Source organism: Papio anubis, chromosome 6 (assembly GCF_008728515.1).
Source record: "Papio anubis isolate 15944 chromosome 6, Panubis1.0, whole genome shotgun sequence".
NCBI lineage: Eukaryota > Metazoa > Chordata > Mammalia > Primates > Cercopithecidae > Papio > Papio anubis.
The window spans coordinates 97,746,694-97,753,122 of record NC_044981.1 but is presented as its reverse complement, the minus strand read 5'-3'; positions in this window follow the sequence as shown (position 1 = coordinate 97,753,122).

The following is a 6,429-nucleotide window of genomic DNA, read 5'->3' as shown; positions in this document are numbered from 1 at the left end:
TAGAATCATTGATTATTTTAAGGGTTTTTTGTGTCTTTATCTCTCAGTTCTGTTCTGATCTTAGTTATTTCTTATCTTTCCTAGCTTTTGAATTTCTTTGCTCTTGCTTCTTTAGTTCTTTTAATTGTGATATTAAAGTGTTGATTTGAGATCTTTCCAGCTTTCTGACGTGGGTATTCCGTGCTATAAATTTCACTCTTAACATTGCTTTAGCTGTGTCCCAGAGATTCTGGTATGTTGTCTCTTTGTTCTCATTGGTTTCAAAGAACTTCTTGATTTCTGCCTTAATTTCGTTATTTACCCAGGAATCATTCAGGAGCAGGTTGTTCAATTTCCATGTAGTTGTGTGTTTTTGAGTGAGTTTCTTAATCTTGAGTTCTAATTTGATTACACAGTGATCTAACTGTTTGCTATGATTTCGATTCTTTTGCACTTGTTGAGGAGTATTTTACTTTCAATTTTGTGGTTCATTTTACAATAAGTGCTATGTGGCACTGAGAAGAATGTATATTCTGTTGATTTGGCATGGAGATTTCTATAGATGTCTATTAAATCCAATTGATCCATAGCTGAGTTCCAGTTCTGAATATCCTTGTTAATTTTCTGTCTCATTGATCTATCTAATATTGACAGGAGGTTATTAAAGTCTGTCATTATTATTGAATGGGAGTCTAAGTCCCTTTGGTCTCTAAGAACTTGTTTTATGCATCTGGGTGCTCCTGTATTGGGTGCATATATATTTAGGATAGTTAGCTCTTCTTGTTGCACCGATCCCTTTACCATTATGTAATGCCCTTCTTTGTTCTTTTTGTGTTTGTTGGTTTAAAATCTGTTTAATTAGACTAGCATTGTCACTCCTGGGTTTTTTGTTTTTGTTTTTGTTTTTTTTTTTTGGCTTTCCATTTGCTTGGTAAATTTTTCTCCATCACTTTATTTTGAGTGTATGTGTGTCTTTGCATGTGAGATGGGCCTCCTGAATACAGCACACCAGTGGATCTTGACTCTTTATCCAATTTGCCAGTCTGCGTCTTTTAATTGCGGCATTTATCCCATTTACTTTAAAGGTTAATATTGTTATGTGCGAATTTGATCCCATCATCATGATGATAGTTGGTTATTTTGCACACTAGCTGATATAGTGTCATTGGTCTTTGTAGAGTCATTTGTCTTCATATTTTGGTGTGTTTTTACAGTGGCTGATACTGGTTTTTCTTTTCCATATTTAGTGCTTCCTTCAGGAGCTCTTACAAGGCAGGCTTGGTGGTGATGAAATCCCTTAGCATTTGCTTGTCTGGAAAGGAATTTATTTCTCTTTTGCTTATGAAGCTTAGTTTGTCTGTATATGAAATTCTAGGCTGAAAATTATTTTCTTTAAGAAATTTATTTTCTTTAATCACCATCAGAGAAATGCAAATCATAGAAATGCAAATCAAAACCACAATGAGATACCATCTCACACCAGTTAGAATGGCAATCATTAAAAAGTCAGGAAACAATAGGTACTGGAGAGGATGTGGAGAAATAGGAACACTTTTACACTGTTGGTAGGACTGTAAACTAGTTCAACCATTGCGGAAAACAGTGTGGTGATTCCTCAAGGATCTAGAACTAGAAATACCATTTGACCCAGCCATCTCATTACTGGGTATATACCCAAAGGATTATAAATCATGCTGCTATAAAGACACATGCACACGTATGTTTATTGCGGCACTATTCACAATAGCAAAGACTTGGAATCAACCCAAATGTGCATCAGTGACAGACTGGATTAAGAAAATGTGGCACATATACACCATGGAATACTATGCAGCCATAAAAAAGGATGAGTTTGTGTCCTTTGTAGGGACATGGATGCAGCTGGAAACCATCATTCTCAGCAAACTATCACAAGAACAGAAAATCAAACACCGCATGTTCTCACTCATAGGTGGGAATTGAACAATGAGATCACTTGGACACAGGAAGGGGAACATCACACATCGGGGCCTATTGTGGGGAGGGGGGAGGGGGGAAGGATAGCATTAGGAGATATACCTAATGTAAATGACGAATTAATGGGTGCAGCACACCAACATGGCCCATGTATACACATGTAACAAATCTGCACGTTGTGCACATGTACCCTAGAACTTAAAGTATAATAATAATAATAATAATAAAAGAATGTTGAATATTGGCCCCCACTCTCTTCTGACTTGTAATGTTTCTCCTGAGAGATCCACTGTTACTCTGATGGGCTTCCCTTTGTAGGTGACCTGGCCTTTCTTTCTGGCTGCCCTTAACATTTTTTCCTCCGCTTCCACACTGGAGAATCTGATGACTATGTATCTTCTGGTTGATCTTCTCATAGAGTATCTTTGTGGTGTTCTCTGTTTTTCCTGAATTTGAATGTTGGCCTGTCTTGCATGGTTGGGGAAGTTCTCCTAGGTAATATCCTAAAGTCTGTTTTCCAACCTGGTTCCATTCTTCTCATATCTTTCAGATATGCCAAGCAATCACAGATTTGGTCTTTTTACATAATCCTATATTTCTTGGAGGCTTTGTTTGTTCATTTTCATTCTTTTTTCTCTAATCTTGTCTGCATGCCTTATTTCAGCAAGGTGATCTTCAAACTCTGATATCCTTTCTTCCTCTTGATCAATTCGCCTATTGATACTTGTGTTTGCATCACAAAGTTATCTTGCTGTGTTTTTCAGCTTCATCAGGTCACTTGTGTTCCTCTCTAAACCGTTTTTTCTAGATAGCAACTCCTGTAACCTTTTATCAAGATTCTTAGTTTCTTTACATTGAGTTAGAACATGCTCCTTTAGCTCCAGGGAGTTTGATATTACTCATTTTCTGAGACCTACTTCTGTCAATTTGTCTGTCTCATTCTCTGTCCAGTTTTGTGGCCATGTTGGAGAGGTGTTGCCATCATTTGGAGGAGGAGAGTCATTCTGGCTTTTGGAATTCTCACCATTTTTGCATTGGGTTTTCCTCATCTTTATGGATTGATCTACTTTTGATCTTTGAGGCTGATAACATTTGTATAGAATTTTTTTTTGGGGGGGGAGTGTTTTTGTTGATATTGTTGTTGTTGTTGTTGCTTTTCTTTTGTTAGTTTTACTTCTTTTTTTTTTTTTTTTTTTTGAGACGGAGTCTGGCTCTGTTGCCCAGGCTGGAGTGCAGTGGCCGGATCTCAGCTCACTGCAAGCTCCACCTCCCGGGTTCACGCCATTCTCCTGCCTCAGCCTCCTGAGTAGCTGGGACTACAGGTGCCTGCTGCCACACCTGGCTAATTTTTTGTATTTTTTAGTAGAGATGGGGTTTCACTGTGTTAGCCAGGATGGTCTCGATCTCCTGACCTCGTGATCCACCCATCTCGGCCTCCCAAAGTGCTGGGATTACAGACTTGAGCCACCGCACCTGGCCTGTTAGTTTTACTTCTAACAGTCAGGCCCTCTCCTGCAGGTCTGCTGCAGTTTGCTGGGTCCACCCAGACCCTTTTTGCCTGGGTATCACCAGTGAAGGCTGCAGGATAGCAAAGATTGCTCCCTGCTCCTTCCTGTGGAAGCTTTGTCCCAGAGGACAAAGGATAGTTAGGATAGTTGGCTCTTCTTGTTGCAGCCTGATGCCAGCTGGAGCTCTCCTGTATGAGATGTCTGTCAACCCCTGTTGGGATGTCTCTCCCAGTCAGGAGGCACAGGGATCGAGGACTTGCTTAAGGAAGCAGTCTGTCCCTTAGCAGAGCCAGTGCACTGTGCTGGGAGAATCCCTCTTCTCAGCATCAGCTGCTCTCTTCAGAGCTGGCAGACAGGAAAGATGAAGTTCACTGAACCTGAGACTGCAGTTGTCCCTCCTGCCAGGTGCTCTGTCCCAGGGAGATGAGAGCTTTGTCTGTGAGAGCTCCCAACTGGAGCTGCCAGGTTTTCTGCAGAAATGCCCTGCCCAGTGAAGACAAATCTAGTGGAACAGTCTGGCCACAGTCACTTTGCTGCACTGTGGTGAATTCTGCCAATTCCAAACCTCCCAGTCTCCTTAAAACTGTCAGGGGAAAAACACCTACTAAAGCCACAGTAATGGCAGACCACCCTCCCCACACCAAGCTCTATCCTCCCAGACCCACTCCAGATTATTTTGCTAGCAGTGAGAATTTCAAGCCAGTTGTTCTTAGCTTGCTGGGCTCCATGGGAGTGAAACCCACTGAGCAAGACCACTTGGTTCCCTGGCTTCAGCTCCCTTTCCAGGGAAGTAATTGTTCTCCTGTCTCACTGCAGTTTCAGGCATTGCTGGAGTATGGAAAAAACTACTGTAACTCAGTCCCTACCCAGTCACCCAGTTTTTTGTGATTGAAATCCAGGGCCCTGGTGGTGTAGGCTCACGAGGGAATCCCCTGATCTGTGGAATGCAAAAATCCGTGGGAAAAGTCTAGTACCCTGGGTGGGTAGTACAGTCCCTCACTGCTTCCCTTGGCTTGGGGAGGGAAGTCCTCTGGCACCCTGCACTTCCCAAGTGAAGTGATAGCCCACCCTGCTTCTGCTCACTTTCCCACTGCTTAACCAGTCCCAATGAGATGAACTGGGTACCTCAGTTGGAAATGCACAAATTGCCTGCTTTCTGTATTGGTCTTGCTGGGAGCTGCAGTCCAGAGCTGTTTCTATTCAGCTATCTTGCCTCTGCCCCCCCAAAATTTTACTTTTCTTATTGACATATTTTATTTTAAATGATGCAGTCAGAAAAGTAGTATATTGCCTTAGTGGCTTGATGAGGGAGAAAAATGCCTTCAAACATTGAATCGATTCAAACATTTGAACTCTGGCTTCAGACCTATGTCTGTGCTAACAGATAATTTATGTAATTTATACGAACCTTATCTATCAAATATCAATGGAAGCATTTAACCATAAAAAAGGGATTTATGTACTTTAATATTCATACTATTTGGACAGTCAGTGTTAAACATTTACTTTTGACACATTAAAGGGCTATAAAAATATGACTTTATGTAGTTTCATGCTATGTGTAGAAAATCTAAAGATTTTTGTTACCATTTTCCCCAATAATAAGGTGCTGAAGTTTTTCTATTACTAGATACATTTGTATCAGAATATCATGTGACTAAATTCTGTCCCAAAGAATATGGAAAGAAGTAATATATGGCATTTCTGGGCCCCAAAGTAGTCTGTAGTGCTCGTCCCTAAACACTCTCCCTATCTGCAGGTTAAACACATAGAAGGAGGAGGCTCCACAAGTGAAATAATCACATGAGAAAAGGAGTCAAGATCACTAAGTGGCAATGTCCTGAAAACTCTCCAAACTGTTGGGACTGAAGCTCAACTGAGATATTTCTATTTCATAAAATTTCTGAATGTTAGGTATTGATTTTATAATGGTCTATCTAGACTAATATAAGAGCTAACTCATGGTTTCTTTCTCCAGCTTCTATGCTTCTATGATCTCAATGGCTTTCATAGTCATAAGGATGGTGAATAGATGGAAGGGTTGGCCTTGGTAAGCCCAAAGTTCATGAATAATCCCCAAGATTTCAAAGGGAAATAGAATATGTGTTTTGGGGCATTGGCAAACATTTCTAAGAATGATTTTGTAATAATTTTGTATAATATTATTTTATTGTAAGTGGAATTTTTTTCTTAATTTTCTTTTTAGATGCTCATTGATATTGTACAGAAATGCAACTGATTTTCATGTGTTGATTTTGTTTCCTGTAAGTTTATGGAAATCATTTATTAGTTCTAACAGGTTTTTGTGTGTGTGTGTGTCTTTAGTATTTTCTAGGTATAAAATCTTGTAATCTTCAAAAATAGATAATTTAGTTTTTCTTGCTTATTTGGATGCATTTTATTTCTTTTATTGTCTATTTATTTTGGCTAGGATTTCCTGTACTATGAGAGAGTGAGCATCAGCAATTAAAACAGAATAATACTGGCATAAATACAGAAAGATAGGCACATAGTAATGGAACAGAATAGAGGGCTCAGAAATAAACACACACATACGGTAAACTAATCTTTGATCAGGGTACCAAGGATACACAAAAGGTAAAGATAGTCTCTTCAATAAATGTTGTTGGGAAAAGTGGATATCCACATGCAAAAGAATAAAACTGAACTGCTATCTTATACTGTACATAAAATTTAACTAAAAATGGATTAAAGACTTAAACATAAAACTCCCAGAAGAAAACACAGGGGAAAAACTTCTTAACATTGGCCCTATGATGATTTATGAATATGACACCAAAAGCACAAGCAATAAAAGCAAAAATAGATGAATGGGGATATATCAAACTAAAAAGCTTCCCTACAGCAAAGGAAACAATCAACAGAAGAAAAAGAAAAACATGAAATGGGAAAAAAATATTTGCAAACCATATGTTTGATAAAGGATTAACAGTCAAAATATGTAAGATACTTCTCTACAACTTAA